Source organism: Talpa occidentalis, unplaced genomic scaffold, assembly GCF_014898055.3.
Source record: "Talpa occidentalis isolate TD23 unplaced genomic scaffold, MPIMG_talOcc4v2.1 talOcc4.10, whole genome shotgun sequence".
NCBI classification, from domain to species: Eukaryota; Metazoa; Chordata; class Mammalia; order Eulipotyphla; family Talpidae; genus Talpa; species Talpa occidentalis.
In genome coordinates this window covers 71,384,000-71,411,217 of record NW_023600993.1, presented here as the reverse complement: position 1 = coordinate 71,411,217, position 27,218 = coordinate 71,384,000, and the positions used below count along the sequence as shown (strand labels likewise).

General features: G+C 40.2%; 1 protein-coding gene and 1 pseudogene across 1 annotated transcript in view; both read left to right on the top strand.

Annotated features, from left to right (window-relative positions):
• Nucleotides 1–27,218, top strand: part of DTD1 (D-aminoacyl-tRNA deacylase 1) — a 171,987-nt gene that overhangs the window by 57,175 nt on the left and 87,594 nt on the right. The window lies entirely within an intron of this gene.
• LOC119237787 (U2 spliceosomal RNA) lies at nucleotides 21,611–21,757 on the top strand (annotated as a pseudogene).

Below are 27,218 nucleotides of genomic sequence, written 5' to 3'. Positions count from 1 at the left end.
AGGCGGAAGTGAATCTTCTCTGGGTGGGTTGAGAGCAGGCCAGCTACATCAGATCCTCACTGTGTACCATGTCTTTATAGCTACAAGGTCTGTGATGAAATGGTGGCTGCCACTGGTCTGGCATTTTTTTCTGTAAGAAGCTGAAGTGCTCACTGTAGAAGATAAATGTCATATGGGCTTGAAGCAAAAGGAGCTTTTCTTGTGCTACAGGTGAAATCTGGTGAACTGTGTCTACCATTTCAGCACAGAGAGCAGCAGGAATGTCCCTAGGCCGTCCTGTAGCCCCAAGTCTACTGTAAACCCCATATGCCTCTTTAGGAAATGCTGGGGAGTATACAAATGCAGAGTACAATGTAACTTTTCTCTGCCTTCTTTACTTCTCAATGCTCTCCCACAAAGGCTCTTGAAAATTTTGAAAGAGGGAAAAATGTAGTCCAAAGCAGGGCTGGGAGTTGGATTGGTGGGAATTCTATGAGACCTTGACAACATCACAGAATCCCTTGACCACATCACAGAATCCCTTATATGTCAGCTTAGAGGCTTAGACCAGGTGATTCTATGGTACGTTTCTAGCTCTAGAAATAGATTTTATATTGTTGACAGTTGTCCTTTTCTATGCCTTCTTTCCCCACATGCCCTCACTGACTCTCAGTGAGGGACTTAAATTCTCCAAAAGAAACCCACAACCCAAAGTGGCTTTGAAATCTCCATTGCAGTCTATTAGAAACTGTGTAGGCATGGGCCTTTGTGTACCATGATGGAAATCAGATGCCAGAAGGGAGAACGCTCATGTTAATGAGCCATATGACTCAATTGCATTTCAGGCTCTTCACCCCCCTGACCTCCTAAGATGAACCACCTACGTTTTGCTTTAACTTCAGCTCAGCAGAACAAAGTAAAACACTGAGAGTGGGGGAAAAGGAACTCTATCTTTCTCTCTTCCTCTAATCAATCAACCTGAAAGTTTCAAAGGCTAAATGTTTCAGAAATAACAAATGCAAGTAACTTAGCAGTTGCCATACAAATGTCTGTTTTCCAAAATATATTATTTGTGTTTTCATTGGCTTTGATTAGAGGGCTTATTTCTATATTTGACCCATAACTGTATACATAAAAGTCAGGCCAGCTACCTCCCTTTGTTTCCTTCTCACAAATATTTGTTGACCACTTTTCATGTGTCAGATTCTGTGTTAGTCACGGGTACAAGAAAAAGAAGTAAAATGTGGTTTCTTTCTCAAGAGGCTTGTATTTCCACGAGATGGAAATCACATTGGGACACTTCTGAGAGCACGTCATTTGCCTGGGGCCAAAGGAGTGGATTACAAAGAGCCTTGAGTGGGGGGATGGTCATCAGAACAGGTGTGCACAAGCTGATTCCAGACATCTGAGTTGAATCTTGAAGGATGAAGAGTTGGGTAGGCCTGAAAACTTGGGGCAGAAGTTGCATATTCTTGAAAGAGCATAGCGAGAGAGACTCCAACCCACCAGGGGAGAGGCAGGCAGATGATGAAGGTAAAGAACTTGGGGCTTGGTCCTTTGACAGTGGACAGCCACTGTATAGAGTTGGGTAGATAGGATGATCAGATTTACTCTTTAGCTGTGACCCTCCAGTAGAGGCATATAGACTGGATTGGGCCAGACAAGAGAGGCAGGGGGACCAGAGAAGTAATCACTATATTGAGCTACTCTAAAGAAGAGCAGCGAGAGAACTGGATGGCCCAGGGAATAGAATGAACTATTGGTTACCTTGGTTTTCCTTTTCCTCTATGTCAGGTTCAGGGTAAGTAGTGGCTTGTACAGGAAAGTTTATGATGGAGCTCTTGGTTGTTCATATTTCTTAAATACCTTTGAGTTCTTTCTGCGTGGAAAGCAAGTTCTGGTTCAAATGGAAAGGGCGACTGACCCCTTGGGGCTGGCAGCACCCTTGCTCACTGAGCCATAGATATAACACCACTTAACTTACACTTATTAGAGTGTCGTTGAACTCCTACACACTGTTGGTCCACTGAAACTGTGGGCTCACAGAATTCTGTTTGTGAATGGGGCAGCACAGAAAGACAATGGTCACTCATATATCTCTCCCCTGCCCATATGCATTCTCCCATTGTCCTATTGGACTTCACTTACAAAACACAAAGTTGAAGGAAAAATTAAGAATTTCAAGGAGGCTGTTGCAGAGCTTTAACCCAAGCACAGGCCCTTTTGAGCAGGAGGCCTTGTGTGCCTGCTTAGTCACACACCCACAAAGTCTGTCTTGATACCCTCAGTCACATTGCGACCAGCTTCTTTCCCCTCCTTCCCTTAACACTCCACACTGTTGGTCCCCCAATTCATAATGAAGGATGCCCTACTATACCCTGCTACTATGATACCTTTACCTTATTTTACAGCCTGTCTTGACCCTTAGCCCTACTCCGTACTTCCAATGTCCCCTACCTTGTTTCTTCTTTTGTGAGACTAATTGCCTTCTAAAATATTGCAACCACCTATTGGTTATTTACTTGTAAAAATATATTGTTTATGTCCTTTGCTAAAATAGAAGTTTTCCAAGGGAAGGGATCTTAGACCAATTAAAGATAGACAATAGGCAGTTCAGAATTGAATAAGTGATATTTACTGTGTAAGAGTAAAATGTAAAGTACACATTACAAATTAATGGTGGATGGAAGGATTCTCAGTAAGCAGTAATTAGGCAACTGGTTGGCAATTATGGAAAATGAATAATTTTAGATCCTTACTTTACATTATATTTAAAATAAGTTCTAATTGGTTTAAAGAGATAAATGTAATTTTAAAAAATTCACACAAGGTACTGGTCTTGCTAGTTATCAAAATGTATTAAAACACTACAGTGATGAAAGCAGATGGTGCTGGCAGAACAAGAGAGAAATCTATTAGTGGATTAGATGAGAGACCTGAAAAAGAAACTGGTTATTTATGAGAAGTTTGACATATAATGAAGATATCATTTCAGGTCACTGGGCAAAAGGTGGGCTTTAACAGAGATGTATGACAACTGGCTAGTTAGTTTTAAAAAATCAAATGCAATAGAGATATATATACTTAGATGGAGAAAGGTAGTAGTTATATTATAATATGAAATAAACACATCTCCAAATACTGTAGTGTGATTCCAGTTTTATAGAAATAAAAGGTAGGGGCCTCCCTGGTGGCACAAGGGGTTAAGATGCAGCACTATGAAGCTGTCCACAGCCACTGCAGCATGAGTTTGATCCCTGGCCAGGGGGATAGCCCACATGGTGCAGCAGACCTCTCCTGACTCGCCCACTGCTCCCCTCAGCAGTGTATTTCAGTCAGTCTGCCTGTTCTGCTCCCCACTCTGTCTGATGAATCCTCTCACCCCTACACCTCTGGCCTGTACCCCAGTTTTTGTATGCATAAATAAATCTTAAAAGAAATAAAGGCTGTCTGTTAGTATGTAATCCATTTATTGGTCTCCCACTTTTGTGGATCCTCTGACTCTAGTACATTCTAGTAAAGAGGATTTATCTTTAACCTCTTGTGACTGATCCTCTCGAGAGCTGTCTTACTGTATATTTTGAGTCTCAGTGGATTGTTCTCTTGGCCAGTGTTGGAACTCTTGGATCCTGGCATAAGGGTGAACCCTGAGTAGCCTTCCCCACTCTGAGATAGGTCAGTGTAATTTTTCTGGAGTGTGGTTTGACCATCAATACCTTTCAAAATTCCCCAGATGGTTACAAAGTGCAGCTAATGCTAAGAAGGATTGTTATAGTTGGATCTGGTGAGAATTCTGCCTTTTGGGGCATAACACAAGATCTAAGCCAAGAGGGGCCTCCCTGGTGGCGCAGCAGTTGAGCGCTGGGTTGCGAAGCTGCCTGCAGCCTCTGCAGCACCGGTTCAATCCCCGGCTGCTCCCCGGCCACCGGAGGAGGGTCCCACATGGTGCGCAGACCTCTCCTGCCACCCGCTGCTCCCCTCAGCAGTGTACTTTGGTCCTTCTGCCTGCTCTGCTCCCCGCTCTGGTGAATTCTCTCACCCTCCTGCGCTTCTGACTGTACCCAGTGCTTGTATAAATAAATAAATAAATAAATCTTTAAAAAAAAAAAAAAGATCTAAGCCAAGAATGCTGCTCCAAAGGACTAAGGCATAGGGTGCATGAGATTCTTATAGTTACACAGGGATGGAGGTGCATCAGCACTATTTCCAACTAGCTCAACACTCAGTTGTCACTGAGCTGGAGCTCATGTGGTATGTGCAGCAGCTGGGGCTGATGTCAGAGGTGGGGTGAAGGAACAGTGTGCGGGCACTCAGCAGGGCCTGCATTTAAGTCTTTCTATACCCTTATGCACCCTAGCCTTAAAATTAAGTATACTACTAGGCATTTGGGGGCTTCCCAATAAATATTACCTAGAAAATAATAGATGTAAGCATTAAATATCTCCAAAGCAGTGAAAGAAAAGTGCCATTTCTCATTTGGGTTTTCAGTCTGGTGGATCCTCGAAGATTGAAACCAATCAAATCTTTAGGTGACACTTGTGCTTTCTGGTTCCTGCTGGCTGGTATTTGGGAACTGGTAGGCTAAGCCTGGAGGGGCACATCCAGCTTTTGGACCGAATCAGTATGGCCATGAGTAGGTGGTAAAGGGTGGGACTAGTACCCTTCCAGAAACACATACTGCAACCCTTATTCCTTTTGTGAGGTTGTGGGGTCTTAAAGAACATGGGATCAGGGATGTACATGAGGCCAGGTTCATTGTTTCTCACCACTCAAGCACTTGGGTCTCATTTCTGAAAGAACACATTCACCTTTAGTTTGTGGACATGCCTTAGATGTGAGGGACAGAGTGGCATCGGAGAGGAGAGGTGCTTGCAAGCAGGTATTGCCTGACTTGTTTTATAAATAGAATTTTTGCCATATGTCTGAGACTTCCTGAAGCAAAAAAAGGTTCATGATGGTGGCATTTACCAAGGATATTGTGGCTGACTACTGTGTGATATAATATTAAAGAACTATGACCAGATTCATAAATTATCTTTGTTTGAACTTAAGTATTGAACTAAAGTACATGAATAGATGAAAGTAGTAGTTGACTTTGGTTTTTGAGTGTGAAAAAGATATAAAAAATTATGGCAGTTTGTGAAATCCAAATAAACTTTCACTTACTAGTGGCTTATAATTAATGTGAAAGGTAAATTGTCTTGATAAATCAGATAGCCTGCTTATTTAAAAGTTTGACATTAATTTATAAATTTCAATTATCTTTCTCTTTTTGGACACTAGCTCTGGTGTTCTTTCCAAGTTTCTTTTCTTTAAAAATGAAATATTAAAAAACTTTTTTGGGAAATGTATGACTCTTAACGGTGAGCCTTCCTTGCTTTTGAAATATGAAAAATAAGATTATTGTACATGGAGGACGATTATAATAGCAGACTATATTTTTTAAAAAAAACACTCTTGAGAGCTAACATTTTTAAGTTTCACATACATGTACATGACTTCACCACCAGCATGAAAGGGGAGAAGCTCAGTTCTCACTTTTATTTATATATTTTTAAAAATATTTATTTTTTTAAAGATTTATTTATTTATTTATACAAGAACCAGGGTACAGGCCAGATGCATGGGAGGGTGAGAGGATTCACCAGAGACAGAGTGGGGAACAGAACAGGCAGACTAACAAAACACACTGCTGAGGGGAGCAGCGGGCAAGATAGGAGAGGTCTGCTGTACCATGTGGGATTTTCACTGGTGGTGGGGATCCAGCCCGTGCTGCAGAGGCTGTGGACAGCTTCACAGTGCAGCGCTCAACTGCTTGCGCCACCAGGGAGGCCCTCATTTCTCACTTTAAATGACTTGCAAGTCACATGACATGCCTGTTCAGTAAGACAGCAGGCTTCCAACAGAAGATAGTCTTTCCAGTCCTGCTGCCTCAGATTTATTCCGATTGAACTTCCTTAAATATGCTCTTTCTGAATTGTTATATGGACTGTTTAAACAAATAAGCCTCAAGATTCTCTGATCAGGGCCTCCCCGGTGGCCAGCGGTTGAGCGCTGGGTTGCGAAGCTGCCCGCAGCCTCTACAGCGCCGGTTCGATCCCCGGCTGCTCCCCGGCCACCGAGGAGGTTCCCACATGGCGCGCAGACCTCTCCTGCCGCCCACTGCTCCCCTCAGCGGTGTACTTCGGTCCTTCTGCCTGCTCTGCTCCCCGCTCTGGCTCTGGTGAATTCTCTCACCCTCCCGCGCTTCTGACTGTACCCAGTGCTTGTATAAATAAAAAAAATTAAAAATTAAAAAAAAAAGATTCTCTGATCAGTAGGAGGTCCTTGGCAATCCAGGAGTCAGCTGATGGAGAAATGTACCTCTGTTCTTGTCATTTGACCTTAAGTTCACTGTGTAGTGGCAGTGAGATGTACAGATTGAGTGTTTGTTTTTCTCCCAGTAGGATGGCAGGTATTGACAAGAAACCCTCAGTACCTACTTGCAAAGATGTTTATCAAAGCTCATCAGTTCTGTTGTGTTTCTGCAGCCCAAAGCTCTGGGAATCATACTGGCCCGTCTCCAGAACTCTGTATATCATAGTTAGAGCCACTGTCTGGTTTAACAGGCCAGAAAAGTTTTGTTGAGTAAAAGATTAGCTTAATAAGGGGAAGCTTTAGTTTTATACATAGGCAAATAAATAGCATTCAATATGAACTGTGTTCTTTTTGATAAGATCATATTATTGTTTTGAAAGGTAATCATGGCTTGGTATATAAATAAATGTTTATAAATCATGTTTCATATTTTATTTTAATCTGTAAAACAAAGTTCTTTCAAAGAGTTGGTTATTAGAATGTTTAGCTATGTTGGGCCTCCCTGGTGGTGCAAGGGGTTAAGACACAACCTATGAAGCTGTCCGCAGCCACTGCAGCACGAGTTCGATCCCTGGCCCGCCAGTGAGCAACCCACATGGTGCAGCAGACCTCTCCTGACTTGCCCACTGCTCCCTTCAGCAGCGTACTTAAGTAAATCTTCCTGTTCTGTTCCCCATTCTGTTTCTGGTGAATCCTCTCACCCTCACACCTCTGGCCTGTACCCCAGTTCTTGTATCCATAAATAAATAAATCTTAAAAAAAAGAAAAGAATGTTTAGCTGTTATAATATTCTATTTAAATTTAATTTAGTAACAATAAAACAAGAACTGGATTTTAGGGTCTACAGTACAGTCTGGGAAAGGAGGGTCCATTGGGAATGCTTCCTATTGAATATCTTTGTTTTTCAAACAAGGCCATGAATTTTCTTAAGTTAATCTACTTATAGACATCTTCGATGACCATTGACTTTATGTGAGTGATTGTATTAGACTAATGAGTTAATCAGTTAGCCGTCTGTGCTAACCACTGATATACTAGATGCATTTTATCTGACAGTACTGGTTTACTTAGGGAATGTAATAACTTCTGTATATTGGGCAGTATTTCTGAAATACACATTCAAAACTTTGTATTAAAGAAAACTTCAAGCTCATATAGATCAAGACAGTCGTATAGCATTTGCTGTGCACTCATCATCCCAGTGACTGTGATCCATCACAGGAAATGTATTTATGGTGTATAGGCCACAGCTGTGGGCACTGACGAAGTCTGACTTTCTTTTCTTAACTGCAGCAATTGTACCATCCAGTTTCATTTCTCAGTTACCACTAATGATTTGTAATTTGGGCTCATCCCCAGATAAACACACAGGTAACTTGGTTTAGTAAACATGTAAGAAGAGGAAGATTCATGACATTACTTATTTTCTTTTTTATTTCCTTTCAACTTATTTACATATAATTGACATATAAAGAGTAAGTTTAAGGCATGCAAAGTGATGATTTGAAAATACTATATATTTTGAAATGATTACCATAGTAAAGCTAGTTAGCATTTATACCACTTAACATAAAGGATTTTTTGTTTTTTTGGTAAGAACATTTAAGATCTACTCTCAACAGTTTTCAAGTGTATGATGCAAAATCGTTAACTATAGTCACCATGCTGTACATTACAGTTACTCATACCGTAACTGGAAGTTTAACATCTCCCTATTTCACCCCTTCCTCAACACCTAGCAACTACCATTCTACTCTCTGTGTTCTGTGAATTTTTTGTCTGTTCATCCATTGATGGACATTTAGGTTGTTCCATATCTTCACTATTGTGAATAATGTTGTAATGAGCATGGGAGTGCAGATATATCTCTTCAAGATAATGATCTCTTTTTCTTTAGATATATTGCCAGAAGTGGAAATGATAGATCACATGATAGCTTTTAACTTTTTGAGTATCCTCTCTCCATCCTATTTTCCATAGTGAGTGCACCAGATCCAGGCCCACCAACCATGTTCCTGCTTCTGCACATTTTCACCCACACTTGTGTTCTCTTGTCTTTTTGATATCCACCATTCTAACAGGTGTGTCTCACTGGGCTTTCAGTTTGCATTTTCTTGATGATTAGTGATGTTGCGCATCTTTTTATGTTGACCATATTTCCTGTTGGACATTTGTATGTCTTCTTTGGAAAAATGTCTGCTCAGGACTTCTGACCATTTTAAAATTCAGATTTTTTTTTTTGCTATTGAGATATATATATATATATATATATATAGGATATTAATCCCTTATTTTATATATGACTTGCAAATTTCTCCCTTTCTGTAGGTTTCCTTTTCATTTTGTTGATTTTTCTTATTCTATAGGTTAAAAATGATTGATTTTAAAGTGTTTGTTTTTTCAGAGATAATATTTATTAACACAGCCAAAATTAGCATTAAAGGAGGAAATTTTGGTATTAGCAGCTTACTCATTAAAAGGCTAGGGCATGGGTTAACCATCAACGATGTGACTATGTGGTGCTACATGAGACTTTGCTGGGGTAAGAAACCATGAGGCCCTGGTGTGGAATCTACTCAAAACTGTCTTGCTGTATGACTTGGGATAGGCTACTCCCCTCTTTGTGTGGCGAGTAAGACTTGTATCTGGCACATTTTAGGCACTGAAAATAAAACAGACTCTGAAAACTCAGACTTTTTATGATTTCTTTGTAGGTAAAATTTAGTATTTAATGCAAGGTTTTTAGGAAACTGTCCCCTGCTCTTGCTAAAGTTGTTGCTATAATGGTGTCCTTGGGTGAACTGGAGAGACATTTATCAGAGTCCAGATCTGGTTCCTTTCCCCTACCTGCTTACCTGCCTTCCTGTCTGTCCATTTGTTAATTTATATAACTATCCACCCCTTCCTTCCTTCCTTCCTTCCTTCCTTCCTTCCTTCCTTCCTTCCTTCCTTCCTTCCTTCCATCCATCCATCCATCTTGGAGGCCCTTCATTGATTCAATATTCTTTGAGTATCTACTGTATTAAAATTCAGTCCTTGTCATGGCCAAGCTATTTCAATTCCTGCTTAAAGCAGTAGGGGCAGCTATAGAACACCTCACACCAGATCTGCTGCCAGATGCAGTAGATAACCTCCACTGAGGAGAACTGAGCATGACACTGGGGCACTTAAGTTTCTGGTTATGTGGACTTGGTGGGTGAGAGTGAGCAGCATGGACTTCTTGGAGAGCTAGGGGTGTGGGGTGGGTAGACGTACTTCTCCAGCAGCTTGGTCTGGCTGAAGTTTTCCTTGCATACCACCTCTGCTCATAAGCTGCTCCCATTGTTACAGGAGAGAGAAAAACAGGTAATTCTATCCCATTTTTGGAGTTTCTCTTAAAGAGTAGAGGACATAGGGCCCACCAAGATTAAGGATAAGCTTTTGCACAAACATGAAGAAAGAACATCATGGCATACTAATGATTTATTAAAAAATACCTTCTGAACTTAATGGGTTAAAATAACATTTATTGTCTTACATTTTTTTCCTAGCATCAGAATTCAGGAGCAGCATAGCTGGGTGGTTCTGTCTTTGGGTCTCTCCTGGGGTTGCAGTCAAGATGTCAGCCTCGGACCACAGTCATGTGAAGGCTCAACTGGGGTCAGAGGGTCTGTCTCTAAAGATTATTCACATGGTGACAGCTATTGCAGGTCTCGGATTCTCTCCTGATACCTCCTCTTGGGGTTGCTTGAATGTCCTCATGACAAGCTGCTGACTTTCCCAGAGTAGGCTTCCAGGACTAGGATAGAACCTGCATTGTTTCTGACCTAGTCTCAGAACCCCTATGCTATTATTTCTTGTGTTCTATTGGTTTCATAGGCCATTTGGGTTATACACCCATTGTGAATAGTGGTGGGGATTACATAAAGGCATGGATACCAGGAAGCAAGTGTTGTTGGGATCCCCTTGAAGACTACTGCATAGTCCTGAATCTGCAAGTTGGTCTGTATGGTTGGGACAGCTTGATTGGGGGAGTTCATTTGGCTGAGGAACTCAGTATAGGCTTTGGACACCATTTTAGAACTTTGTGTTTTGTCTTCAAAATTTTGGAGAGCCCAGCAATAACTTTAAGCATGGAAATGACATGCTTAGTTTGCTTTTTCAATCTGTGACTCTGTAGGGATGTTGCTTGCATTGGGGTGGGGGACTAGGCTGCTGGTGCTGGGGCATCTGAAACTGGATTAGAGTCCCCAGTTGCCTAAAATTCCATCTCCTTCTATCTCCTCCTCTATATGGGAGAATAAGCCATGCAGACTAGAGGAGCTCCAGAATTAATAAACCAGTGACCTCCTTAGTGGGCTGTGGGCAAAAACAAAGCCATTTGGAGTATGACTAATAAGTATATGACTGTTATTTAAATGTATCTCATTTAAATTTTTTTCTATTCTTACTATTCAGCTATAAAAAAGATGAAATCTTGCCATCTCCAACAACATGGATGGAACTGGAGGGAAGTATACTAAGTGAAATTAAGTCAGAAGGAGAAAGACAAATACCACATGATTTCACTCACATGTGGAATATAGGAAAACAAAACAAAGGAACTAAACTAAAAAATCCTAGAATTATGAATGCAGACTTGAGACTGCTGGAGGGGGTGGGAGGGTAGAGGTGGGGACAAAGGTGGGAAAGGGGTCCAGTCTTGAAGGTGGAGGATAATGGGTGCTTGGGTGGTGGGTGGTGTGGTGACACACATCTGAGGAGGTGTGAACCTATTCCCCTAAATCACAGACAGTGTTGCAAACCAATGTTACCTCAATAAAACGATTTCAATTCTTAGGGCTATTTTATAATATTGTTAGTGTGAGAGTATCACAGATGTTTATAATTTATAAGTTAAGTGAGTGTGCATCCTTGGGAGTTCCTGCCCCATGTCCTTTTCCCAGGGGGGGTTGACCAAATTTGGAGACCACTGCTAAGAGGGAGGCAGGTGCTTATGGAATTGTTGTGTTCCTTCGTCATTGGGGCCCCACTGTTGCCTGCAGCATGGTCCTCAGAAGACCTGTGCTGGCAGGGTATGCACTTAACCTTCTGGTGGTTACTCCCAGTGACCAGTCTTGGTGACCCAGGTCACGTTTGGGAAGCCACCCTCAAGCACTCCCTGTTGCAAACCAGAGTATGTTCACATCAGGCTCAGAAAGTATGGGTGGTTTTGCCTGGGGCAGGTCTTTCAGTTTCTCTCAGGGCCCCTTTGGTTTGTGAAAGGAGTGTGATACTTTTGTGCAAGACACTTGGGTGGAAGGGCCTCATGCAGGGCCTGGCATGTAGTAATATTCTGTCTTTCCCACTCCACGTTATACACAGTAGGCCCATTGACTGAAGACTCCTTCCTATCAGTGTCCAAAGTCAGGACTTCAGGGAACTAGCAATATCCCCTGAGTTAGGTCCCGAGGTCCCAGTAACAAATTGAGTTTTTGGAAGATCCTAGCTTATTCAGCTTGGTTACACACATTCCTGTGAGTTAAAAATGTGATAAGTAGCTTTGATAACCAAGTGAAATATCCTTAGCATTTGGGACCTTTCTTCCTGAAAAGCAGCAGTCTTTAGTCTTTGATAAAGAACCCATCCTTTGCAGCCTTTGTTTGCAGGGGGTACTTTGTAGTCTGAAATTTAAAAAACAGAATAAAAGTCCATTTTCATAGTCTTTTCAATAACTTTGAAATATCTTTTCAAAAGAATGCATCTCATCTATAAGTTTATTTTTATAATCTCTTGCATGTTACTTATAAAGTGTATCTTTTTAACTTTTTATTATGAAATAACTTAGACTTACAGAAAAGTAACAAAAATAGTAATCTTTCTATATACTATATATAGCTTTCCATAATGTTAACATCTTACATGAACATAGCACAGTTATTAAAAGAAAGGAATTAACATCGGTATTAATTAATCCTCAGCCACCATTTGAATGTGCTCAATTTTCCCACTAATGTTTCCTTTCTGTTCCAGAATCCAGTCTGGGATCCCAGATTGCATTTGTCATATCTCTCTTGTCTCTGATGATCTAGGACAGTGCATTGATCTTCATGTTATATTTTTGAAAATGTGTACATCTGAGTTTGTGGCAGAACCTTTTTAGAAATCCTTTGAATATAATTTTGTTCCCTCAACCCCCTGGGCCCCCAGATAAAACCTAGCCTCTTCTGCTGGGTTTACAGCCAATTATGTGCCTAGTGCATAATGCTTACTCAGTAAATGGTTGCTGCCGTTATTTTGATTATCAGTGATGCAAGGCCATGGGTATGCCACCAGTAAGTATTCTTTACTTACAGAGAAGCTCGTCACTGGACTCCTTACAGGCAACAGTGGGTAAGTGCTCTCAGTTTACGCACATTCAGGTTTCCAGATACAGGTGTGAGATGGGAAAGCATCTCAGACTGTATGTTAAGAGCATCTGTTTCAGTCTCAGGGTGTCTGGTATAGAAGTAGGCCTGTGTGGTGCTCACTTTTATCCATGTCAAGCCTGAAAGAGCCCAGATCTTGCTGTTCAGGTTTGTGTACAAGAAACCACACTGCCTCAGCTAGCTGTCCTGACCTTTCCCAAGATTCCTGGGGTTTCCTAGGAATGTGTCTGAGGCTGTGGAAGGACATGTGCAAAGGTGGCACTATATTTATAGACTATGGCAAAGAAGTTCTTTCTGGCCTTGATATTGGGCATGAATATGTAGTGATGGTAGATGGATGGCAGGGGAGGGAGGATTGTTCTATTCTATTTCTATGAAAGTGAATTAATTACCTGGACTCTGAAGTTGAAACCAAACTTTCATGTATTTAACTTAGGAGTACCTGTGTGTGTGTGTGTGTGCCCGGAGTGTATGTTCATATAAGACAGACACATACACATGCAGATAATCTGAAGCAGATTGGGATGGTTGATCACCCAGGGAACAGAAAGTGATATGGGCTGGTGAGAGTTAAAAGATACACAATGTGAAGTTTCTACTCATTACTTCTGTAGAAATCCTTGTTTCAAAAAATTTTAATTATGACTACTAAAGGTTTATTCTTACTTTGTCCCTATGCTTTGCTGGAGAATTTTTAAACCATTTTCTGATATCCTGTCATTTCTTTACATTTGATTTCTTAAAATAAACTTTTATTTTGGAGTAACTTTAGATTTATAGAAATGTTGCTGAGAGTGCAGAGTTCCCAAATAACCTTTCTAGCATATTCCATTGTAACCATCTTACATTTCCATAGCACATTTCTCAAAATAAGAAATTGACATTAGTGCATTGCTATTAACTAAATTTAAGACTTTATTTGGATTTCACCAGTTTTTCCATTCGTCCTCTTTCTGCTCCAGGATTAAGTCCAGGGCACCACATTGCATTTTCTTGTCTGTGTCAGTTTCTCAAGTTTTTTTTCTTACTCTTTCTGAGTTAACAGAAGTAAAACATTTTTCTTGACTTTGACAGTCTTGTGTATTTGCCAGGTGTGCTTTAGACTGTCCCCAAATCTGGGTTTGTCTCTCTCGCTCTTTTTTTTTTTTTTCTAATTAAACTGGGGTTATCCACTTTGGGGAAGAGCACCACAGAATTTGTGAAATGCCCTTCTCATCTCCTGTGAAAGGGCTTGCCACCCACATGACATCCCTGGTGATGTGAACCTTGTCTACTTGGTTAATATAATGTTGGCCAGATCTCTCCACTGCTGATTTGCTGTTTTTCCCTTTCCCTACTCTCTTTTTTTTGGAAGTGAATTTCTAATACAACCCACCCTCAGAGGGGGATTAAGCTCCACATCCTGGAGGTGAAAGTAACTACATGTATTACTTAACATGGTTATAGGACTTTGATTTTTCAGATCAACAGTGAATACATGTTTTAATGTATATATGTCCCTTGTGATATTTGAACTTCAAATTTAACTGGACCTCTTGTATTTTGTTAAATCTGGCAACTGAATTTTTTGGGATTCTTCTGTTAGAAAAATTGGTCTCTTCCCCTGTACATTTGATTTGATTCCACCATCACTTCCTTCAGTTTTCTTCCCACTTTCTGTTGTCCTTTAGTAGAGTTTGATATACTTTCATGATTGCACTTTGTCTACTTAATTTTCTTTTGAAACAACATGGAAAATAGTTTGTTTTGTTTGCCTCAAAAAATGAATTTGTGTGTGTGTGTGTTTAATCAAAGGATTTTTCTCATTACATGAGCCAAAAAACACATTAGTTTCCAACCCCTATTAAATGAAATCCAGAGTTGAAAGAAACAAGAATATTTGTGCTGAACTTCCAAATGTGGATCATGGGAATGAAGGGAAGGAGGACACTGATGTTCCTTTAAGCTGACCCTGGAGGCTAAAGTAGCCAAAAGCATGTGGATTCCAAATGAACTTGGCAGTGTGAGGCCCCTGTGACTGCTTAAATCTGACTTCTAGCAGGTGGGAGAGAATGCTAACTAAGTGAATGTGGAAATGAAGGAAAGATGGGTGTTGGGGATGTGGAAGAGAGCAGCATAGTTTTACTTTTAAAAGAAAACCAAGCCTTTTGTTTCCTGGAAGTGCACCTTGCCCATCAGATGGTGTTGTGTCTCTTTAAGGCAGCATTTCTACAGCATGGTTACCTTGGTATTTTGTTCTCAGCAGCCGGTACCCATCAACTCAGGGTCTGCTTCTCAGCAGCAGCAGGTGTTCCAGGAAGTGGAATTTTTGAACTCAGAGTTCAAAAATGGCTCAGGTCCTCCTGGGAAGAGACTGCTGGGCTGCTGTCCTGGAGCCCTGCTGACAGGCCAGGGAGGGAGGAAGTCTTGGAACTTGGTGAAATGAAGGTAGCTTCTCCATGCAGACACTGCCTTCTTACAGGTTTATTTGAAAGGATGGCACTTGAGGGATCCCTTCACTTGAAGGTAAGATCATGTCTGGCACATAGTAGGTGTTTTGTTAGACATTTGTCCATTGACTAAAGATGCTCATTCTTTGCCCTGCCATATAGTCAGGTAATCCTGAACAAGTATAACATAGATCTGCCCACTCTACCTAAACTGACCCCCATCTTCCATGTTAACAATGTCAGTCATTTGTCATTTTTTACCTAAATAAATTTTCCTGAACTATGGGGTCTCACTCCTGCCAGATCTCTATAAGAAAACCTCTAACACTCCTAGAGATTCCGGTACTCTTTTATCTGAGTGGCCTACCCTTTGTCCCCATGAAAATTTGCTTTTGGCGTGTGTGGTGGTGGTGGTGGGGCAAGGCTTTCTTTGTAGCGTAAATGAAGATTGCTCAGGCTTTTGCACTATTGGTCTCTGTGGTTATCACCTGTGGCTTTCAATGCAGGAGGCACTTGGGAGTGTAGGTTCAGGGTACTCATGCCCTATGGTGGACACCTGGAGTATGGTGTGGGCATGTGTAAGTGGGTGCACCTGAGCCAAGAGACTGACCATGTAAGAGTGGCAGAGGACCATGTGGAGTGCAGTGCAGTAGAGAGTGGTGGAGAAACCATGAGACAATGCCAGAGAGAGCGAAGATTTGCCGGGGGCTAGAAGGCCTGCCAGCCTCCTGGCCCCTCTGGCTCCCCTTCCTGCCCTGCACCTGGTTGCCTCACTACAAATGGTGTAGAAGGAGCATTAAAAGCCTGAAAGAGCCACTGAGGGCTCCAGGACTCTCCTTTACCTGCCTGCCTGGATCTGTAGAGAACCTGTCCTGTGCCTTCCTGCCTCAGTCTGGAATTATTTGTATGTCGCAAATTAGAAACACAGATACAAAGATGCCTAGGGTAACTCATTAAAATATCTGCACATTTTCTTACAGTTAATAAATTTAGTTTGAGGTTGCTAATTTTTTTTTTTCATAAGGAAACAAAAAGCATCACTTTAAGCATAGTCTCCTGAAGGTGTTACAAATGTCTGTTTGGTTCTTATAATCCAGTTGAACAGAACAACATATGTTTGTCCATGTGTTTACATCTTTTAAGATACCAGATGTCTGTAGTAGAAGCTTTTATTATCTATTTTTGCATCATGTTTTGAAACTTAAAAACACATTTTGGGTTACTGCTATAGAAATGAGTACTAAGTGTTACCTGATTGTAGAATATGTTTTGGCAAGCTGTTTTGAGCTTTGAATTTTCTTGGATTTCTGTTTATGGAATGCCAGTGTGTTAAATACACAAATTATAAATACTGAGGCCAGTTTCTAACAGCTCTAGAAAAGAACAAGCCGTTATATTTTTAGTGAGGATATTAGAGTAAAAGCGTAAATCCAGAAGAATGACAGCCGATTTCTGCCTTATTTAGAGGTAAGGAAGCTGAGGACAGTGAGGCATTGGGACAGTGTCACCATTTGTAGTTCCCATTGTCAGATAATGTAGCTTGACACATTTTGATTGTGGCCCAACAGAGTTCATGGCACCCACCACTGTCAGTGGTCTGTGGCACAGGGATTAAGCCCTCCAATAATTATTATGAGGTGTCACTCTCTGAGTTGGTGCCCTTTTTGTCTGCAGCCACAGTGGAATTGCTGAGTGAATTAACTACAGACTTCGCGTTTTTACACAGACCAAATCTCTTGAACGGCTTACTGTTCTTTTATGAGGAAACTTAAACAACTTTACTTGCCTTTTTCCAGATTTTTCTGCTTCTTCTTTTTATAGCTGAATAGGAGGTCACCAGAAGGTTTTCTTTTCAGCTTTAATGTTACTGAATTGAACATTTTTGCAGCTGTGGATCCTTGTTTTCAGATAGTCATTTACCTTAGTTCTGACTAACGAGTGTATTGGAGGCGCAGTCTCTAGGAAAGGAATGACTGAGAGGTGAGGTTCATCTGGTCATCTTTATCCTTTTTTTAGCTGTTAGGGTAAGATATGCCATGGAGCACTTGTTTTCAAACTTTATTAGCAGGGGTCCCCTTTGTGGGCATACAATTATATCTTGAACTCCAAACTGAGCAGCTGTGGGGCGTGGGGGCTGGGCAACAGTGAAGTGATAGAGGGCTTAGAGCTGCCTCTGCAGGAGGCTGTGGGAAGGGTGTATCTGAGGCTATTCTGATGACCCCATAGTCATAATGTGGAAGCCATAGCTCTGGAGTCTGGCATTGAGTGTCATCTCATCCTGGATGAGGGTCTGTCCTTGGTACAACCCACCTCCCTCAGGCCAGCAACTCCTTCTGAGTGTTGAACATGCTTTACAGTGGAGACCAGATAGTATTGTCTGAAAGTAACCAGTCTTAGCTTTTTCTCTGTGGCATTCTTCTCAGCCCTACCAAATGCAGAATCTGTCATCGCTTGCTTCTTGGGATCTGCGCCTCTTCCTTGACCTCCTGGTTCTCATCTGTAACCAGAGCTGGTTTATCAACATCTCAGTAATAATTAAAACATTAGTGGACAAGTGTTGACTGAGCACCCATGGTACAAAACTTGCTTTTACTGTTTTACTGTGTTATCATACTTTTTCCTCCCCCCAGCCTTTTCATGTTAGGTGCAGATGACCCATGATTTTCGTTTCTTCTATCACTGCTGAACTTGAGGCCTTCTTTCCTCAAGCTGGAATTATTCTAATTGCCCTCAGCGGGTCTGCATGCCAAGGGTTTCTGTACTGCGTTTTGCATATCAGGGTCTACTTAATATTCCTCAACATTTTGATCATGGCAATCCCCTCTAAAAGTCTTTGCTGACTCCATTTCCCTTAGGGTAAAGCTCAAACTTCAGCCCAGTGCATTTTTATTTCTCCCCTGTTTCCCCATAGGAATGGTCAGCAAAAGCACACATGTGTTTTATTCCCAAGACTCTGTTCCAACTCTCTCACCTACTGTCCAACTCTCTCACCTTCTTCCTGCTGTCCTTTCCCCAGCAGTAAATAGCTACTTTTGCACTTGAATGGCAGACATGGCGTACCTTTGTCTACTGCTGATGTGTACACCCACTTGTTAGCACTCTTATTGTCTTGAAATGCAATTGACTCATTTTCTTTTGACTTCTCAAGGGCTATCCCTTGTTCTGCAATTAAATTATGAACTCCTCAGGAGAGAACCTGAACTTGAAAATCCCTCACATCATCCATTACAGTACACAGAGTAAGCAGTTGACAAATACTTTCCTATAGAGTTGTAAACAAAGTTGTAACTTGGGATAGAAAAACTTTATTTTTCTGCAAAAGGACACAGTATTCCCCCTTTTCCTTTTTCTTGTTCTTCATCAGTTCATGAGAGGTTCACTAAGTTAGTCAAGCAGAAGTACAAAGAAGTCAGCACAGTGAAACTTCCTAATGTTTCTATACACTGGAACAGTGAAAATATTGGCTTTATCATCAGTATTATCTATAGATTTAAAAAATGCAAGTCTGGAGTTCTGGTGGCTTTCATGATGTATTTTGCATCATTTCTTGTAATGTTAATGTTATAAACCAACTCTGAGATTCTCAGGGTATCTGTGGTTGACAGCCTCACAGAAATGGTACTGAGATTTTTTGTTTTTGGTCATTCCTTAGTCAGCATTTTTTCAAAACAGTCCCCATTGCATAAATGTACTTGTATCTGCAGAGTAACCAAACCTCTGTTGCTTATTGAGATAAAGGATGGTGGAAAGGAGAGTCTGCCCCACTTAACCGTTTTTAGACTGAGGGACTTCTTTTTCATTCTCTAATGTTTATTTTCTTCTGAGGCCTTGGTCTCATTGTAGTTTATATTTTGTTCTCTTACTTTGCTGCTTATTTGACAACATTTGGGGGGAAAATGTTTAAAACATTATAGTTGTAAAGAATAACCCAGGGTCATATAGAGGTTTTAATTGATCCCTGAGATGAATGAATATCATTCCACAGTAAAGGGCCTCCTTTTCATTATTTCTCCAGGCCCTTATCCCACCTCGATCAGCTTAATATTTTTGGCCAATTGCACTCTGAGTTATGCTGCTTTTAAGGCTTTGACTTCATAACCTAGAGGCTGAAGCCAGAGTAAGCTGGATAACTTATTTCTGTGCTATTTATAGCACAAGGCATTAAAAACAACACCAACCTGGTCATCTGTTTTACTTTTTGTAGACTATCATCACTTTAATTGGTTGTTGTTAGAACAGATGTTTTAAAATGAATATTTTGGCATGACTGTGTTTGCTTATAATTTCTGATGACTTACAGGGCTTTTATGTCTACATTAAAAAAAAAAAAAAAAAAAAGAGCTCAGGGCCCAGGAGCATAGCAACCCCTTGGCCTTTTCCAGACCTGGTCCAGGGGAGAGATATTAAAAAGGCTGAGATAAGCTTTCCTAGGAGAAGAGGTTTGAGTGAAGGAACATAACCTTGAAAAACTCAGACCAGCATGTAGAAACCTCTTTATTTATAGCCAGTGGAACATTGACTAGCAATCTAAATGTCAAACCACCTTATAAGATGGCTTTTAAGAATGAAAAATTTGAGCCACCCCTGTGGCGCAGGTGGTTGAGCGCAGTGCTATGAAGCTGTCTGCAGCCTCTGCAGCGCAGGTTCAATTCCTGGCTGGCCAGGGAGATATCCACATGGCGCAACAGACCTCTCCTGTCTTGCAGTGCTATCGGTCTGTCTGCCTGTTCTGCTCCCCACTCTATCTCTGGTGAATCCTCTCACCCTCCTGTGCCTCTGACCTGTACCCATGCTCTTGTGTAAATAAATCTTTTTTAAAAAATGAAAAATTCAAGTTTTTGTTGTTTTAGGTAAGCAAAATTAAAAAGGAAATTGTCTGTTGAGAGATCTTTTGAATGAACCTAGACTTTTGCAACTTAGTTATCTTTGTAATGAATTGACTTCAGACTTGGACATGAACTTGGTTCATATACCATAGGTAAAAAAATCCAGTGATTATTTTTGGTTTTTTGAATTAGGGAATTGGTAGAAAAATATCAATGTTGATTTAAAAAATGTTTGCTTCCATGTTTGGGTCAACATGTACTGCTTCAATTGATATCATCTAGCAATGTTTGCAAAACAATTAATACTGTAATTCAGTATTTTGAAAAATTTTAGATTCAGAAAAAGTCTCAAGGATGAAAGGATTATTATTTTGTACTATTTGAATCATCTTTTCTGTCTTTTAAAAAAATTGTGTAAGTGGGAGAAATTTTCTGCCTTTTAAAAAATTTTGTGTAGATGGTTAAACCTAAAGCACTTACTTAATAAGTCAACATAACATCATTATTGAGTGGCTGTGATAATACTGTTGTCTATCATGTTTCCTTTTAGTTAATTGATAACACTAACTGGTTTGGGGATATGCCATCATGAGTTTATAGAAAGTATTACAATAAACCAGACACATGCTGATCAACTCACAATCAGATTTTCTAGGTGTAGAACTCTCTTGCTTCCAAACCCAAATGTGAGCATGTTCTGCATTCAGCTAGATTCTGCCTTATTCTTCTTGCCATTTTATCACTAACATGGTACTCACTTGGAGCATAACAATCATTCCCTACTCTCTAATTGATAAATTGCCAAAAGAGCTAACAAGCAACCAGATGTCCTTTGCATGTAGGCTGTAGCTTGTTGGTGGAGTGCCGCCTAGTTTCCACAGTGTTATTATCTTGTTAACTGATAGCTAAGCTGTTTGTTCAAGTCCTAAATGGAAATTCTGAGGTTTTCTTGGATGTTAGTATGACTTTTTATGTGATGTCTGAAATGATCTGATCAATTGATCAATTTTTAAAAATTGGGTACCCATTAAGTATCTTATAGTCACTAAAATGTTAAACCTTTTCTGGTGTGAATAATGTTACATATCAAAACACATGGCCGATTGTATCTATGAATCATATTTTCTCTTGTGATCGTTATTCATTTTTACATGTTATTGAGGGAAGGAGTGGGAGGGACTTAATTCTTAGCAGGTTTCTGCTCTTATATGTCAAAGTCTAGAGGGATGAGAATTGTTTTTGTCAAGTTTATGATTCTTGACCTTTATAGAATAGTGTCTTTCTCACTGATCGGAAAAATACGTGTGCTTTCTTTGAAATACCATCACTCATCATCTTCAAAAGAGCTTTAACTTTTTAGAGCCTGTTCACATCTAAGTTGACACTAAAAGCCTCACTATTACAGGATAGGAGAAATGGTATTTCTAGCTTATACCCGGAGAAACAGCTCAGAAGTCTTTCTACCACTGATTATAGAACTTCTTTGATGACTGAGTGGGACTAGAATATTTTTTCCTCCAAGTGTCCTGAAACCCATTTTGGCAACATTTATGTAATATTTTTTCTTCATGAAAATGAATCCAAAATAAAATAAGACCTTTATTTGACTTTTCTGTTTAGAGGTCACAATTTAATTGCTTCTCGGCCTTTTGGCTAAGATCAAGTGTAGAAGTCACAATTTAAAAATTTTATTCTATTTTGATACAAATCACTAATAGGATCACCTTTTTAAAAATACTGGTAATAAAAGGAGAAAATGCCTTATTTCTCTTAAATTTCAGTTTAAATTTGTCAGGTTTACGTTTTTTGTCTGTATTTCTATATATATGCATGCAGATTTGTATCAAATGTACTTTCTCTTACTTCACTGATTTTTTTTTCCCATTTACTAACTTGATTTGATGATGTAAATATACACAAAAACTGTTAGTACTGAAATATTCTGAGCAATGATAATTTTGACTTGGAATCCTTCGTTGTCTTGATTTCCAGTGGTTGCTTACAGTGTTTAAAGTAACTGACATACTTGAGATTACCAAAAGTTCATGATTAAAAAAAAAAAGGAAAGGGTAGGGAGGGGAATGGAAAAAATGCTGTGTTTACATTATAGAGCTTGTAGCAGTTACATAGGAAAGACAGTTAACCCAAGTCACTTAAAATCACGTCATAATATTGAAAGTTAAAAATATTTTTACTTGGACAGGACCTTAGAAGCAAATATCAAAAAGTCCTAATGAACTTAAAAGTGCTTCAAAGGAATGGTTGAGCAGCTTGAACAATTTTCAGTATTACTTTGTGGAAGACCATCTGTTCTGTGGGTTAGCCTGCAATTTGGGGCCACATGTACGGTCTAGTGACTCCCAGACAGATTCTGGTGCTCTCTGTTGACAAGGTCAGATGCTGTCTGCTCTGGGATGCCCCCTTTCTTCCTTCTCCCCTGCCCTACCTGCTCCAGAGTAGTCACCAAGCAGTATGGAAAGTTAGCTGGCTTCCTAGCTGTCACTGGAGGAGCCTGAGACCTTGGTAACAGAATAGGCCTCATTTTTCCTCCAGTGGAGCTCCCATAGAGCAGCATGTGTGCCTGTGCAGAAACCTCTAAGCCTGCAGCTGCGCTTGTGAAGACCCCCAGCCTCAGCTCCTGAAAAGTGAATTCTGTGTGAGTCACATGGGTTGTACTTGAAGTCAGACCATCTAGTGCTGCTTAGCAAATTACTCCCAAACTTAGTCATTCAACACACCTATAAACCTTTTTTACACAGCTTTGGTGAATCAGGAACTTGAACCATTTAGCTAGGTAGTTCTGCCTGACAAACTGGTATTGACTATTGGCAAAAGGCCTCAGTTTTTTGCCATGTGGGCTTTTCCACAGGCCTGCTCAACTGTCTTCACAATGTGGCCCCTGGTTTGGGGAATAACATGCTGTCATTTCTGCAATGTTCTGTTGGTTATTCATGTCAGCCCTATTCATTGTACCTACACAGGTCATAAATTCTGGGAGGCAGGCATCCATCCCTATCCATTCAAGGGTGTACCCTTGAAGGCTTGTTACCACACTATCCCAAACATAAGTTCGAGTGGTAAAGTCCATTCTATCATTCCATTATAAGCTTTAAAAAATGAAGTGCTTACTGAGTGTGTGTACCTCCTCCTAGTTAGCTTACAGAGGTGGCTTCCTGGGCATAATAGAGAAAAACATTGTCCTTGCTGAGGGCTTGGTGGAAGCATTTTATTCAAATATCATTCTTTCTAAATCAGTGATAAGTCTTATTTTAACAAGAAGGAAATAAAATTGAAATGGCATACTCAGGGCAACCTCACCTGCATGCTTCAGAATGGAGGACACGACCCCAAATCAGCAATTAAAAAAGTGTTTATTTACACAGGGAGTGAGGAAAGGAAGAATGGGGAGAAAGAACAGAACATTTACTTTCTGGCTTGCAGTCCGATGCTATTTGCTTACCCCAGTAGCATCAGCTCAACTGAGGCTGGAGTTCAAGCAGGAGCTTCTAGGGGCAAGCAGGACTAGCCATCTTTTAAAGGCTAATAGCTGCCTCTCAGTCCTAGCAACCCTCACTCAGAAGTCATGGGACGAGCTTTGAAACGCCTACTCTTAACAAAATCACCTTTGATACCCCCCCATAGTCCCAAAATGTTTTTAGTCTTTTTTTCTATCCCTTTTTTTCCTATGCTTATATATAGCATATACTACAGTATACCTATGTGTGTATATTTTCACAATGGGATCATAATGTTTTATAACCCCAAATTTTCATTTATATATCATATACATTTATGAATATCTTCAAATAATCTTTTCCCTGCTCAGTTTTAGTGGGAACCTACTGTTCTGCCATTAGATGCAGCCTAGTTTATTTAGCTAACTGTTGTTGGAGACTTACGTTATATACTAGCTTTTCCTAGAAACGGTGCCATAGTGCTGTATTGTATAATAAATCTTGCTCTGATACTAGGGTTGATTGTTGACATAGGTTACAGACATGTAACTGCTGGGCCAAAGAACACAGGTAGGTTCAGAGTTTTGATACTTTTTATAAAGAGCCCTTCAGGATGTCTTTCAAGTTAGCCCTGAGCCAGCAGGTTCACAGGTGCCCCCTTAGGGCCTTGGGCTCAACACATCATTGTGAATCCTTACCAATTTGATAGAATAAAGAATGGGGGGAAAAGATAGAAGTGTTGTATATCTGGAGTATGCCTCACTTAAAAAAAAAAAAAAAACCAGCAGTTAATTTCCTAATTTCCCAAAGAAATGGTGTGGAGGGAGTTGAAGAGAGAGTAACCTAGTTACATGAAATGAACTGTCAGGCAATTCAAGCAGATACTTGAGCAGCCTCCCCTGCTCTTGCAGCTATTTTCTCCACCATCTTTGTAGCCAATAAATTAGAAAATTGACCATTCTATGTTTCAACACTCATTTCTTCTGCTTACCCCAAATCTGCAAGTTCTGCTGAAACACAGAACAGGCAAGAAAGAAAAAGCAAAAGCACAAGGTTGCTTGTCCCCAGTGTGATCACTGTATCTTCAGAGCATTGCTGGTCCTGTGTACTTTTACTGATGCTGTTACTAGGGTGGCATTTAGGTTATATCTGTCTCAGCTTCTATCACTGATTACTCTGGGCTCAGTGATGGACAGATCTTTGGATCCCAACCCAGTGAATCGTGCTTGTGTATATTGGACAAATACTTCTTGACCCTTTGATAATTCTCTCTCAGACTCCTCAAAGGGCAGGAATGGGAAGAAGGGAATAATCATTCCCTCAGTTCCTAGCTCCTACTTAACCAGGCATTTTCCTTGTTTTTGTGCTTATCTCTCTCCAGTCCAAAATTGCGGAGGGGAGAAACAGGCATTTTGTATACATTATTTTATTCGGGCGACAATGTAGTTAATTGCAGTCATAAATAATGTACTACTTGAATATTTCTCTTACATGTGAACTTTATGAGCAAATAAATATTTTCTTATTGGGGCTTTTGTTTTCTCTGCTTGGATTCAAGAGCTTTACAAACCCATTGCAGTCTAAGTGAATTTAAATGATTTGAAGTTTCAATATGCTGTTTCTATAAACCTAAAGAAAATACAAATGATTTTTTCCATTAGGGAGATGATAGAATGCCACTTTTTTTTTTTTTTTTTTTTTTGTGAACTGGAGCCCTGGTTTTTGAATCTGTTGTTAAAGAATCCATGTTTTCTTTATGTTGCTCTGAATTACTTAGGAAACATTTTGGTGAAAAGCTATTTCTCTTTGTTTCTCCTCCTGGAGCTGTTTTCTACCATTTAAGGACACAGGGAGCTAGGGGTGGGTGGTTGAACCTGGCTAACATGTCTCAAATGTGCACCCTGGGCCAAGTAGGAGCCATTGCTCTCATGTCTAGCGTGGTAGAAATCTGTCCCAGGGATGCTTTTCTGAAGGCTATGTTTAGCTCAGAATTCATGCCTTTGTGGTCAGCAAATACTGCTTAATGAAGATGTCTCACTTTCCAGAGCATTCAGGAACCTCCACAGATACTGTTTTGTTAAGTTCTCCCTGCATCTCTAAGGAGACATGCTTCAGTTTTTGCTCATGGGGAGGACAAGAAACTGGGAGACTGAGTCAGGTGGGAGCTAGATCCAAACTCCCTCTTACTTTCCTCTCTTTACCAATCTCTTATCCAAATACAGCGACAAAGAGGATATTCAGGAGCATCTTCTCCTGTATTTGAAAAGTTGTAACTCTACTGAAATCTTAGGCAGTAATTTGAGAAATGAGTTTTCTTTTTAAAATTAAACTTCAGTCTCCTAACTGGACACTTGAGTGTGATCTTAAAATGTGCCTGGTGAGGAAAAAGAGAAGAGCTTCTACAACACTACACTCCTTGATGCTCTGATCTCACGTGGGACAATTTGTAAATGTAGGTTTCCCTGAGATTTTTGAGGTGATATGAAAGTGGTATGAGTAGAAATATAAAAGCAAGGCTTGGAAAAGAATTTGAAACTAAGAGGTGCTCTAAATACCTGCAGGACTAGATAAGACACTCAATAAGAGAAGTAAGTGAAATTTCATGGAGGAATATGGGATGACCTCCTGGTGAGGGGGCCCTTAGGAGTACTTGGCACCATCTCTTCAGGCCATCCATAGGCCCACCAAGCCACCAAGCTGCTCCTATGGGAGCAGGTAGAGATGATTTTAAGGGGCTTTAGGTGAGGGATGGGCTATTAACAAATCTCTGTCAGCAGTTCAGCTTTATTGTTCTTTTTTTGGACCTTGAGTTTTTCAGGGTTAACCCACTGCCTACTATTTTCCCTACATCTCACTGGAGATATACTTTCTTTTTTTTTAATTTAAATATTTTACTTTATATAATTCTTACATCTTTTTTCATCTTTGCACAATGTATGCATTTTCATTTTGGTCATATTCCCCATACAATTGCGCCCCCTCCCTTATTTTGACTCTAGTCCTTCCTTTCCCCACCCTTCCCTCTCCCCCACCCCCCGTAGTGTGTCTCTGGTTTACAGTTGCTTGTTGATTTTGATTTTTACTTTGTATTGATTAGTCTTTTTCCTGATCTCTTATTTAGGTTTTCTAAATTCCTGCTGTGAGTGAGACCTGACACTTGTCAATAATACATTTCAAAGATTTATATTTTGAAACTTGATTATAGGTGAGGTTTTATTTAACTGTGGTCTATTCTGAAAGACCTGAAAAGTATGTCAGAAATAAACTAAGATTTGAAATGCATAAAATCTAAATGTTTAATGTTGAGATGAAGTTGTCTGAGTAAACTATTTAACCTCCAGGAAGATTTTACTTTTTTTTTTTTAAATCACATTTATTTTCTGGTTTGACTTTTCCATTTTGGTCCTGTCTAGCATCTTGTCACCCTATCCCCTCCACCTCCATCACCCCACCTGTCCCTGCTCATCCAGGTTCCTATGAAGAGTTCATTTATTTCATTTCATTTCAGTATATTTTGGACTTAAGATGATTAAACTCTTCCAGATATAGACCTCCTCACTGAACTGTCCCTTGGTTTCCTAGCAGAGCTCTTTTCTCCATGTTTGGTTATACCATCTGTAAGACATCTTATGAGGAGTGGAAAGAATAGCTAATGAGATACCAGACTTTATGTTATGGGTACTCTGAATACTATAGAAATGTCAAATTTGTTACCAGAGTTAAACTCATAATGTTCCATATCCTTTTCTAAGTTCCTGAGTGAGACAGTGTTTTATTTTCCTAAGA